Source organism: Stegodyphus dumicola, chromosome 1 (genome assembly GCF_044657685.1).
Source record: "Stegodyphus dumicola isolate Sdum_Otavi_A_Nest chromosome 1, ASM4465768v1".
In the NCBI taxonomy this organism is placed as follows: domain Eukaryota; kingdom Metazoa; phylum Arthropoda; class Arachnida; order Araneae; family Eresidae; genus Stegodyphus; species Stegodyphus dumicola.
In genome coordinates, this window is record NC_140768.1 from 239,232,979 (window position 1) to 239,246,547 (window position 13,569).

A 13,569-nucleotide genomic window follows, 5' to 3' on the forward strand; every position below is an offset into this window, starting at 1 on the left:
ACAAATGTCAAACTAAGGCTGTATTTTATTTCATTTAAAAATCCAAAAATTATCACATGAACAATACAGATTAATTTCGTTTAATCTTTTACAAATTTGGTGTTGGTGTATTTAATTATGGCAAAGCACACGAGGGCTATCTGCCTAAAGGGAGGGGTGCCTTTCGTGGAGGACTTTCTAAGGGAAACTGCCTCGTATACACGTTACACATGGGGAAAACCACGAAAACGCCCATGCAGCCAGCCCGTTCGCGGGATTCGAACCTCAGACCGAACTACCAGTGTTCAGCGTCTTTACCGCTCGGCCGCTGGTGGGCTTTACAAATTTGGAGGCTCTCTCTCTCTCTCTACTCTACACAAGCATGAGGACAACAGGCTTGCTATTATGCTTAAGCTGTTATTGCGTGTTTTCTAGAGGAAAACAAAACTACTACCTGTGCACCACGGTCAAGGCCATAGAGGATATTACATGGGCATACAAAGCCCTTGAAGGAAATACATTGAAATCCGGTGTTGCTACATGTGAACAGTGCATCATAAGCTTAAATTTGCTCTGCTTAAATTATAGGATCATTTACAACAATTTCAGAGAATCATATGTTGTGCCAGAAGTTATAGGCACTTTTTAAGCAAGTATCAAAATAATAATTCACAAGAATGCTAACATAATATTTACAAAATAACGGTTTAGACAGCGTGAAGAAAATATGCGCGTTACACCATTAAAAGGTATATGAGATTGAGCAATGTAGTACTTCGCAATAGATAGATAGGAGTATATGCTGTGCGAAAGGCCTAAATAATAGCGTCATATATGCAGTTACTTTTATAGCTTTCTTCAGATATTTAAGTTTTCACTAGCTGAGCTCTCCAGGTCTGTAGAGGTTTTTCGAGAGATACGTGTCCTTGTGTTAGGGTGCACAAATCTGGAGGCTGGAATCTTGCTTGACAAGCCTCTAAAAATCTACCGGAAAGGCTTAACCAAAAAACAAATAAGACAAATGCCTAGGCCCAATAACTCGGAAGAACCCTACTTCAGTACAGAAAAAATATAAATATATAAATAAAAAATTAAACAAACAAAAAATATTAAATCTCAATTACATAGAATATTTATTATTTGAGATTAAGTACTGACGAGAATGAATGCATCCAGGAAATCCATAGAAGACCCTAGTTGTAATTTAATGAACTATACGGAGTTTCTATAAATTTTTATCAAAATAGTCTTGATTTAAAAAGAAAATATAAGAAAACGGATGCATTAACAATATACGACTTCAAAATTTACATTAATAAACAAAAGACCTAGAAAACGAGTATTTGATTTTCATTGGTCAAGCAGATATTAAATAGATACATTTTGGTTGTATGCTTATATCTATAAATAGTATAATCCAGGTAATGAGACTCTGTAACAACAAAACATTACATTTATAAAACGCCACAATAAAGTAACGTAACGCAAAAAAGAAACAAAAGAAGAGGTGGTCCACCGCTCTGCGCGAGCTGCAGTAAAGCCAGTACTGGGCTTTCGGGAAGAGCAGAAATACAGCCATAATAGACAGGCTACTTGTAGTAACAGCAAGCAGCTTAACCATGTAAGCATAGAAACAGTTCCGAAGAGAAATCCAGACACCGCTCGCAGGCGGCACTCCCTGCTCAGGTACAAGTCCCATGCGGCGTTCCACCACATTATATGCTATTCGTGATAAAACTTGTAGCCAAACTGATATATAAAATATATATATATATATATAATATATATATATATACTCGTATATATATAAAATTAATAAAATATTTCAAGCGGCTTCTTATAGAATTTAAAGATTTAAAGAATGTATTGGATTAAACATGTGACATATGGATCACAAAATTTTGCTTCAGTGACACTAATGTATGAGGCTTGGACAATGAGTTGATATAACGTATTGCAATGGACTGTACCAGTTCTTACACAATAACAATATTCTATCTTCATTTTCTAATACAGAAATATCGTTGAGAATTTATTTAACTGTGCCTATACGTAATACAACAAGAGAAAAATCTTTCTCTGCTTTAAAACGAGCTAAAATTACTTAAAAAATCAATAGAATAGGAAAAGCTAGTTCTTTAATAATACTTGCTACAAGAAAGGCATTTATTAACGGTTAGATTCCGAAGATACTATTGAAAAGTTTTCTTAAAATGATAATCCCAAAATGAAAAATTTACATTTTTTAGAGGCGCTGATTAACGGCTATTAATTATATATAATTTTATACATTTTTCAATACACCAGAAACTCTTTCATTGTATAATTATTATTCTATTAAAGTTTCTCTTTGTGATAAAAAAGGCAGTATATTTACGTTCCAAAATATTTCTGTGATCTTTAAAGAACGTATATATACGCGTATCTTGAAATATGTCCAAGATATTATAGCAATATATTAAAAGTAAACAAATCCAAGTATAAAATATCAGAGTAATTTTTGCATTATAATTTAAATACTACGTCTTTCTCGGAGCAATTCTGGGGAATTTAAGCTTTCGTAGCAAAAGCCCGAGGGGTTCAGAGGGTTTTAATAAACACTTCAAAGGACGTTATTTAAGATTTTATAAGAAACAACTTATATAAATGGGGCCCCGATTTTAATTTTGTCTAGGGCCCCGACAAGAGCTTAATCCCGTTCTGCACAAAAGAAGCAAGTAAAATTTCCGAAGTAGAAATACAAATTACTTAAAATAAAAGTTATGATATATAAAACACTTGGAAGTAATCTCAGTAATAGTCTCACAAATGGAATGGTCATGGTTACCCTCTATTTATAGACGTTCTGTGATCGATAGATGATATATCCGTAATCGATTCTTTAACGCGGAAGTTACTTTCTTTTTCACAGGAAGTTTGCCTAATTACCCCCCTCTCTTGCAGAACGGTTGAGGCGAGAACTGAGCCGAGATATTTTTGCTATAGAGCCGAGCGAGAGGTACGTGCTTTTATTGATTAAGGGCAGAACCCAGCATTATTAGTGGAAAATCTCATTAGGCTTAGACAGTACATATTGGGATATCCTCCCTTCAGAAAGTCGTTTCTTTTCACCTGCCATGCTTGAAGATAATTATTAATTTCCTGAGTATGAAAAGTAATATATTCCCCAAAAATCATGAATGCTGTTTCCATTGATGTGCGCTGTGTTTCAAAGAAGGAGAATAAATCTTTGAACTTTCAGAATTAGTTGCTGAATTTCAAAACTAATTGGATTTTATCTTCTTTATTCAAAGGAAAAGGCAATCTAATAATCATGAAGATTCAGAATAAATCTCATCATTTCTTAACATATAAATATGTGTTTGTGATTTTCAAGGCCAGGTATTTTGCAGTTTCCCATTATATAAACTTTTTGTGGGTAAAATGAGAATAAATTCAAATGAGAAATTAAATTCTTTAATTTAAATTCTTTTTCGTTAAATTCAAAAAACTTTATTTTTAACTAAGAAAATTTTTTTAGTTATTAATAAACTGTTTTTACTTATTTCTATTTATTATTTATCTTTTTTTACCTATTTCTTTCTACTTAACACTAAAATGCTATTTTTAGTATAAAGTCTTAATACTTTTTTTAAACACTGCGATACTTGAGACATGCTTCAACACTCACACAAGCAGTATTCAACTTTCACCCAGGCAGTCAGTTTCACCCACCCGATGCCACATAAGACTCGCGAAGGGTATCATGAAATTTTTGAATTATAACATATAAGTAAATATACAGTATATGCTAACTGAAAGAGGAACAAAGTAAAATTAAAAATTAGACCAGTATTTGATTGTCATGGAGATGATAAGAGTTTTATTGAAAGTCCATGCCAAAGACTGGACAACATACAAAATGCCAGTAAGTTTCGAAAAGCTTTGTTCTGTAATTATGCTTAGTTAGCGTAATTATCATAGAATAAACATCCTGATGGACTACTAAATTGAGTTTATTTTTACACACGACAAGGCGGTACCACAGATATAAAGACTAGTTTTAAAACATAGACTTGAACAATGGGGAAAATATTTAGCTAATTAATACGAAGTAGATTATGGGCAATTAACTTCCTTTTTAAGTGATATTTGTAGCGAGAGCTACGAAACCTGCACGAGTTTAATGAAAATTTTTATTTTGTTTCTTTACGTAAACCTGATCGGCTGAGAGAATTCTACGCATTTTCAGAGAGTATTTGCTGGACAACATACAAATTTTCGGGATTCGCACCAAGGTCTTCCAAAATTAACCAGACATGTTATTTCTTTATAACAAAGACCACACGCGGATTAACGACCGCACATTGTTCTGCATATTATCGCACTCAAAAGGCAACTGAAAAGTGGCACAAGGCCTATCGGTCAAATTCAATCGATGACAAAATATTGTCCACCCCACTTTCAGTTCTGTCATTCCTGTAGTGATTATTAAACATTTTCTACCAGGTAGCATGAAAAATCAAATGTGTCCTCACTGAAATTCAAAACAAGGATCTTTCAGTGCTAATTGGATGTACTAACTACTTATACCATGAGAATACATATGGAGAAATGCGGTAATTACTTATACATTTAAGTCTCGCATCTGTCAAAAGAGATTACAATTCAAAAGAGCTACAAAAGAGAATGCCAATTCATAAGGTACCTATACTATTCCTTGCCAGATTTGCTTAATATACATTGAATCTAGGACAGCCTTTAAATTTTGCACTAAAGAACATGAGTCACATGCTAGGAGAAATGAAAGTCATAAATTCTCCATTATTCAACATTGCTAGTAAACAAAATTGCATTTTCCATTTATGTTCGGCCCAAATTACTCAAAACGTATTCATTGCCCAATTATATTCTCTAACAGCGTTTCACGTTCATAAAAATCTTTCACTTCTGGCTCATGTCCTCAATTTTAATTTGTGTTTATCTTCAGCTTCAGCTTTATTTCCCATTTGCTTTCATTTTTGCCAAAGAGGGTGCCAATGGCTTTGCTTCTTCTTTGATTACTTTCAAATTTTTTTTGTTTGCTGTTATTGAAAAAGTTCTATTTAAACTTAGAAACTATAATCATACAAATTTGTGCATGTTACGCTAGTTCCTGATGGTATAACACTTTTACCATCAGTACATCCAGTTTGAAAATCGGAATTTCGTGGTTTGAAACCTGACAAGAACATAACTGAATTTACATGTTTCCGCCTTCGAAAATCTTAATGATAGTGATGCCCGAAGTAAATTTATGATAGTTGATATTTCGTCACCGCCTCGAGTGATCGACGGTGTCTTCATATTTTAAGGGGAGAAGAATAAATGATTTATTGTATTCTGTCGTACGTGTTCTTGTGGTGTAAGTGTCCTTAGCAATTGAAATACCCTAACAACCTGGTACCGTTAGGCCCCAATATTTAATGTAATTTCAGTCAAACTCACTATCTCGGATAAACAACGCTAAAGGCAGGCATCAACCAAAACGTTTATCATGATGATGAAGTTACCATCACTTTCTCCTAAACCTAGATTCTTTCTCCCTATTTAAAACTCACCCCATTTACATATTCTGGTGAAGTAGAACAGTCAGCAGTAGTGCATTCAAGATTCAGCATAAGAAATTACATGCTAATTAAAATAAACCCTACAAAACTATCTTAGTAAGAATGGAAGCTTAGACTAATTTGCAGAAGTGCCTGGAGAATCATATACGTACAAACATATATTGAAGAACAACTTGCATTCAAGTAAATCAAGACTGTATTCTTCAATAATTTATGATATTCGCCATTTATATATTCGCCAAATCATCTGCTATAGATTCAGAAACCCTCTGAGTTAAAGGGCGTGAGCAAAAGCCATCGACAAATGTCATTTGTATGAGTTTCATTCACTGATTTCGCTTTGAGCAAACAATAACTTATCATAGATCAAAACAAATAGCACTAGAAGCGATTTCATTGCCTGGTTATTCTTTGTAAATACCGCTGGAAATATATGTTGCCCAAAATGAAAGAAAGATAATATTGAGTATTCGCACTATTTTCTTGACTTGAGCACTTTTGAAATAAGATACGTATTACTCAGATGCAAGGTACTATAAATATGCCTTCTAAGAAGCAAAGTTCTAAGTTCTTATAAGAGCTTTGCAAGTTCATACTGTCTCCCTGAATTACGAAAAATCATTTTAGTAATGCAGTATTAAATTTGTGATCATATTAATGTAACTAATGATTTCTTGAAGATGCGCAGTTTAGACTTCCCTCATCTTTTCCATTTCTAGTAGAAAGTCTATGTGATTTGTATGACGACTTTATGCACCTTTTTCAAAATACTGATATAGACCAGCTGCTGGTTCGATTTGTATGTAGAGATGTTAGATTTATCGAAGACAGAAAATAAGAAAATCAATTGAGCTCTTGCCGGGATTCAAACCAAGGATTTTCGAGTTGCTAATTGAACATGCTAGAACTTATAACTAGAACTTATAACACGAGCGCACGCACGGAAATATAATAATTTCTTATTTATTTTTCATCTTAAAAGATGACTGAAGAAAGACACGAGAACCAAGAAATTAAAGCGATGTGTGAGGTCCACCACATTTTAGTTAGGACGCCATTATGGAGACATTTGGATTTTAGCAACGAGAAATATGGAAAATACGTACACAAGTATATGTAAATAAAAGCCAGCAGTTACAACTTTAATTACAAATAACATTTAGTTCACTAATTTTATATTTTTTAATGTTTTTTGAATGTTTAAAATTTACGCAGATTGTCTACTAGTTTAATTTTCAAATTAATTTGAATCACAAAAAATATTTTACACGTAATAGAAATTCATTTTCCCATTGGGCAGAAAAACTGTTTTTAAGCTTAATTGGCATGAAGTGATAAAAGAGGCTTAATTTTTTCGAGTTACATGAAAGCTAAAGGTCAGATATTAACCTTTTATCTTCGTGAAAATAATATTTTTGTTCATAGATAATAATATTCTCTCTCACAAAATGTAAAACCCAAATCAAATTTAAAATAAAAAACCCAAAAGATTTTTTATTTAATTTAATTTTTGTCCTGGGTTCTGTCTTTTAAAGTGGTTGTGTGACAGTTCATAAAATATTAGTAACTGACTTATAAAAAAAATCCACTTACTTTAATATATTTTCGCTTAAAATGCCATTTTCTTTTTTTCTTAAGAGAAAACAAGATCGGAAAATATAGAGAATATACATCAGTTTCACAGGATAGATGCTTCAGCGCTCTTTGAGTGGGTCAGATTTTTGAGTGGCATGAGCGCTTTCAACTAATCATGATAATTTCGCCACTTATTAAATATTGGCTTATACTTTTAAATATTTTGCTTTCTTACTTTATTCTTGTCTTAATGATGCAAATATCAGCTTAATGAATGAGAGTTTATAGAAACGGTGTCTAAAATAAGTAATTATAAAAATTTAGCTAGTAAATGTTCTTTAAAATACAGGGCCCCATGAGCAGATTCAGAACGCCGTGCCATTCAAAGTATTAAAATTAAAAAATCTGACTCCCTCAAAGAATTTTAAAAAATAACCTCTTACGTAAAAATGAAAAATAATTAATTTTAATAACCTTTTTTACAGATGTCTTTATAACAAGATCAATGATTGATAAAGTACATAATAAAATCCTGTTTTCTTTAAACAGTATGTATAAGGTTAAAGAAAATGAAAGTATTTGAAATCATTAAATATAAATGCAGCGTATTAATCTCTAAAGCTATAGTGACATGTAATGCTGATTTTATTTTCATTTATTATGATTCGGATGCAATAATTGCATTTCTTAAAGTGCATTTTTTAAAGTGCAGTATGCTGATAATGAAATTCAAATCACTTTTCCCTGATTATATTTTGTGCATTTAAATGCCACTGCGCAACTGATAGTCATGAGGATGAAAATTAATTACAACATCTATACAGATAAATGAAAAATTAATAAGAGTACTTGTACGAAACAATATGACTGTAAATACAAATATATGTGCAGAATACATTTGAATAGGAAATTTGCACGCATATGTTTTTCTTCTCACGGCGGGGACATGAATCAAACACATGCAATACACAGCATGTATTAGTTATCTCTTAAACTCTCTTTATCTTTATCTTAAAATCTCCTTATCTCTTAAATAAAGTTTATAAATAATGAAACTGATATTTGAATTTATGCCTTAAATTTTCACGAAAAATGCTTGCAGAATTTACATAAGCAATACTTCCTGAAATCTAGCCTATAAATACAGTTTACTGAGCATGCAGCTATATAAGATATTATTATATAGATATATAAGATATATTAAGAGCATGCAGCTATATAAGATATTATTATATAGATATATAAGATATATTAAGAGCATGCAGCTATATAAGATTACTATATATGCAGCTCTATCTTATATATGTACATATCTATCTTATATATGTACATATATAAGATAGAGAAACTCAGTTTGCGCCTTAACATTAAATTTAAGCTTTAAAACTCTTCACAGAATGCGTGAATACATTTGTAATTTAATAGAGCAAATGCAATGTAAGAAATGTTAAAGTGAGGAAAACAACTGCGAAATACCCTATCCACGTGAGAGCACTGTTAATACACAGATCATAACAAATAGCATGCATCGATACTTACTTCGCTCTTATTGGTCCAGCAAGATGTCAGTTAAACAGAGGGAAAGTTATTCCAAAATTAAAGTCAACACAACAGAGAATGACGAAGTTTAGCAGATGTTGCAGTGAAATAATTGATCAACAAATCGAAAGGTAATTACTGCGTCGATGATTAGCAAGTGGACAACGCCGTTTGAAATTAGATGGCGCCATTTTGGTATCCAGCATTTCCCACTGCAACCCGCTAGACGTTCTGTGTGGATGTCTGTCTACGGTAACTACGTTCTTGGGCTTACTGAAGAGAACCAACTGCGTTTGTAGTTTCCGAAAGGAATTATTGATCGAAGTCATCCCGCGCTGTACCCACAGCCATTCGCAAGAGCATTAGGAAGTGCCTTAAAATGCGGTTAGCAGATGGTAGCTTGAAAGTGAAATTCCTTCTGACAAAATGTCTCTTCTTATACTCTAAAACCGTTTAAACTCACCAACTAACGTATGGGAAATATAAACAAAAACACGTTTGCAATATAAAGTCGTTTAAAATTTAATAATACCAATATATAAATTTGCAGTACTAAAACATACTGAATAAATTAATAATTAAAAAATATAATAATGTAAAATAGTATAATAAAAATATAGCAAAAAAAGTAATAAAGAAAAAAAATTTGAAAGCTTTCAGATTTTATATTACGTCCAAAGGAGCGTTTTTTTAAAGTTTTGTGTGTTACCTTTATTTATTAAATATTATGTTCTTCGCACTTAAGCCATATAATTCAATTCAACAGCAGTGCCTCAAAATAATTTAAAAAGCGCACATATTTAGAATTTTCGATATACAGTCTCGCGCGCTGAAGATAAAAATATTTTTTTCCCGTACTGTGCTGGCGTTTCTGACTTTGAAATTGTTGAGTTTCTTAATCAGAAATTCATAAATGCTTTACAAAATATGAAATAGATTATGAAACAAATTCAATTCCGAATTCGGGCTTCCAGATGCCTATATTCGGGTGGAAACGAACGATATTCAAATTTTGATGGCTCTAGTACCGTTATTTTATCACAATGCGAGAAACATACACATGTTTATGCAGATTATTCATTATTTAATGTCTTTATTTATAACACAGGGCGATAATATTTAGTGGCAACAATTTGAAAAGTAAAAAGGGCATTTCAAGTTTTGAACCCAAAATACCAAAAAGAAATTAATAGCTCTTCTGGGCTAACGCACTTTCGGCTAAAAATGTCAAATAAATTAATTAAAGGAAATAGATGCAGTTCTTAAGTATATTATTTTTGTACTTTTTTATCTGTCTGGTTAATAAAAATGTACTTAACTCATATATCTAATTAAAAATATTAAATATTTTTATACATAATTTTCACTAATTCATTACATAATTTTCACTTTTTAAATACACAAAAGATATATATAGTCTAAATGCATATTTATCTAATATTCTATAAAATGTTTCGCTATTCCAGCTGGGTCATCTCTCTATATGATATCTTTAAAAGAATTAAATAATGAAGAATCTGCTTAAATGTATGTACGTTTCTGGCAATCTGAAAAAAAAAAAAGTACCTAGAGCCATCAAATTTTGAATAACGTAGTCCTCCATTCGAACATTTGAATTTCGAATTTGTTTTACTATCTATTTCTCAATTTGTAGAACTAAACGAATGTTTGATTAACAAACTCAACGACTTCAAAGCGTGCAATGGCAACACTGTACGGAAAACATTTTTATCTCCAGAGCGCGAGACTATCAGAAATTCTATAAATATATTGTTTTTAAATATTTTATGATTTTGTTATTAAATCGAATTTTACGTGACTTAAGCGCCAAGAACGTGATATTTAATAAGTAAAGACACAAATCTTTAATAATAAAAAGAAAAACTTGTAAAGCTGTATTACTAAGAACACTGAGCTTTGACATAATAAACTCAAAAAAGAAAAAAAAAAAAAAAAAAAAAAAAAAAATGCATGCCAACCCTTAACGCTACATTGGGAATTCGAAACAGAAAAATATATCCCAACACTTTACGTTACATCAGTAATTTTAAACGTATACTGCTATGTTTCTTTTTAAAATTTTTGTAATTTTGCTATTGGATTGTATATGGCGTAAATGCGAAAAAAATAATGCTTAATAATAAAGATAAAAAGACAAAAAAGTGGGTCAGCAGGAGTGAGTATAACATCAGAAGGGGTAGACTGCGAACTCAGGGAGAGTAAAAAAATCTTAACAAACTCCTACCGTTAAAATCTGAAACTGAATTTTTTTAAAATTTTAGCCGAAATTGGTGTTAGCCCAGAAGGAACGGCATTTTGTATCGAATCATTTTAAATGTCCGAACCACTTTTCAAATTGTTGCCACCAAATTGTATCGGTGTTATGTTTAACGAAAGTAAATAACGAACAATGTACATGAATATATGTATGTTCTCGCATAGAAGAAAAAACGACGGTACCTAGAGGCATCAAATTTTTGAATAACATTGTCCTCCACCCGAACATGGGAGCCTGGAAGCCCGAATTTGAAATGTGTCTATTTTATATTTTGTACACCTTTAACGAGTTTCTGATTGAAAAACTGATCAGATTCAAAGCGAGCAGTGAACACTGTAGCGAATGAAACACTTTTATATCCAGTGTAAGAGACTGTCTATTGGAAATTCTAAAGATATGCTGTTTTAAAATATTTTTAGCACAATATGGCCCAAAGGCTCATGAAACGTGTATGTGCCTGTAAATGGGAAAAAAAAAAAAACGCGCCCGTTTGGGCGTAATATAAAATCTGAAAGATTTTTCAGACCAGATTTTATTTATTTTTTGCCCAAAAGAGCGTTAGCTCAGAAGGGCTATTAATTCTTTTTTGGCATTTTGCGTTGGCACGCTCTAAAAGTCTGAATCACTTTTCAAACTGTCGCCAGAAAATATTAGAGCATTGCATTATATTTAAAGAAATTAAATAATGAATGTATGTATGTGTCTCGCATTGTGAAAAAACAGTGGTACCCAGAGACATCAAATTTTGAATAGCGATGTCCTCCACTCGAATAGGGAGATCTGGAAGCTTAAATTTGGAATTTTTAAATATTTTTTTTTAATTTTTCCCTTGAGTTTCTTTAAAATATATATATATATATTATTATTTCGCAATACAGGACACTGGTAAAGAGCTGCCACTTTGAACAAACTAAGATAAATTTTTTCCCTCATAAATGCCCTTTCTGAACATAACTCTAATTGTACTTGTAGCCTAATATTTAAATTATATTGAGAAAATAGTTTATCTCCTAACTTTTACGTTTAAAGAAGGAAACTCAACTCGATCGACTCAGCATCGACTGACTCGCTAGACGTGACACCAACTAACTCGTAACTAACTCTCCGCGAACCAGCAGGGTTTATATAGCTTTTGACTGGTGTTCGAGAACATTCTGGGCTAAACCGGTAAGAAAACCTGGGCTAAACTAATTCTGGGCTAAACCGGTAGAAGGTTCTCCAACCGTCCATGCTATAATGGCAGTTTTGTCGCCAAATTGGCGATTTCTCGCCAAATGTGGCAAATCTGCCTTCCCTTGCCATTTTATGGCAACCCCAAAACTGCTTTGCGGGGAAGCTATCTTACCGCGCCTGTACATTTCGTAACAATATTCTGGTTTACAGCGGGAATTAATTCCGATCTTACCAAAGCTTATCACAGAATCCCACGAGGGTCTCACACATAAGGGCTCATCAAATTGGTCCACCATAAAGGTGTGTACCTTAAGATAAATTTATATAGACATCGATAATGACATATTTATATATGATTTCCGTATCATTCAATAGTGCATACCACTGATAATTTTATGAACATTAAACCAGTGACGAAATTACCGAAGCAGATTTCTAACGATATGCATGCCATATCTTTCGACTATGAAATATCGTTTTCTTACCTCAGAATAATGTATTTAGAATACTTCAGCATTTTCCTTAGAATACTTTTGGCGGATCATCTTAATATATACAAAGTGACTCATATGAAAACCTTAAAACTCCCTAAAGAATGCAGTAGCGTCTTACATATGAACAATATACGTAATATATTCGGGCAAATGAAACTATGCGCATCTAAAGTAACGGAAATAATTTAGTGAATTCAGATTTAATCATGGTAATGCCAGAAACGACTTCTACGGTTAACTCCAGGGCAGTTAAGAAGTATTAGAAAGAGAAATTACTACTATTATAATTAAAACAATTTACATTTCAGCTATATTTTCAGAGAGTGTACAGTAAAGATTAAGTTCATTTGGTTACATAATTGAAATCTGTATTAAGAATATACTACCAATAATGGAAGTAGAAACAATTTAGAAATGAAGAAAAGTAAGTTGTAAGAGTCATTATAGAGCAATATTAATTTAAACAACGGCATCAGCTCCAAATTCGGTTGAAATGTTCTGCTTTTAACAAAAGTTTCTTTTCACTTCCTTGTACGAAGTAAGTGAAGTATTGTAATAACGAAAAATTCCGGTTACCATATTTAAACGAAAATATCCGTTTTGACCGCTATCGAATGATATTTAATGATGTTTTTGCTTGACATGTTAATGATATTTTTGCTTGACATCTTTGCATAAGGACAGAATAAAGAATAAAGGACTTCAATAAACAGATCTTTTGAGTGCATTTTTAATAACAACTCTTGGCATATTTGCACAATTCCCTTCATCGAATTTGAATTTCTGATAACGGCTTTCTGAACCCTTTGATTAAAATGAAAAAAAAATCGGATGTGGCCAGTACATGACTTCTCACCAGTTTAATGTTGAGATATAGGATTGTAGAAATAGCAGCGAGCTTTAAGTAAACTATTTTTGGGGTTGATTGCTTGTAAATAAAATC

At 32.2% G+C, this 13,569-nt stretch overlaps 1 protein-coding gene across 2 annotated transcripts in view; it reads right to left on the reverse strand.

The window, feature by feature from the left end:
- The window catches only part of LOC118180668 (synaptotagmin-12-like), a 172,855-nt gene extending 163,688 nt beyond the window's left edge, over positions 1-9,167 (reverse strand). For both annotated transcript variants that reach the window (XM_085826703.1, XM_085826707.1), the window contains exon 1: positions 8,682-9,167. The gene's annotated coding sequence lies outside the window, so the exon portion shown is untranslated. The remainder of the gene's footprint in view (positions 1-8,681) is intronic.
- Positions 9,168-13,569: the final 4,402 nt, after the last annotated feature.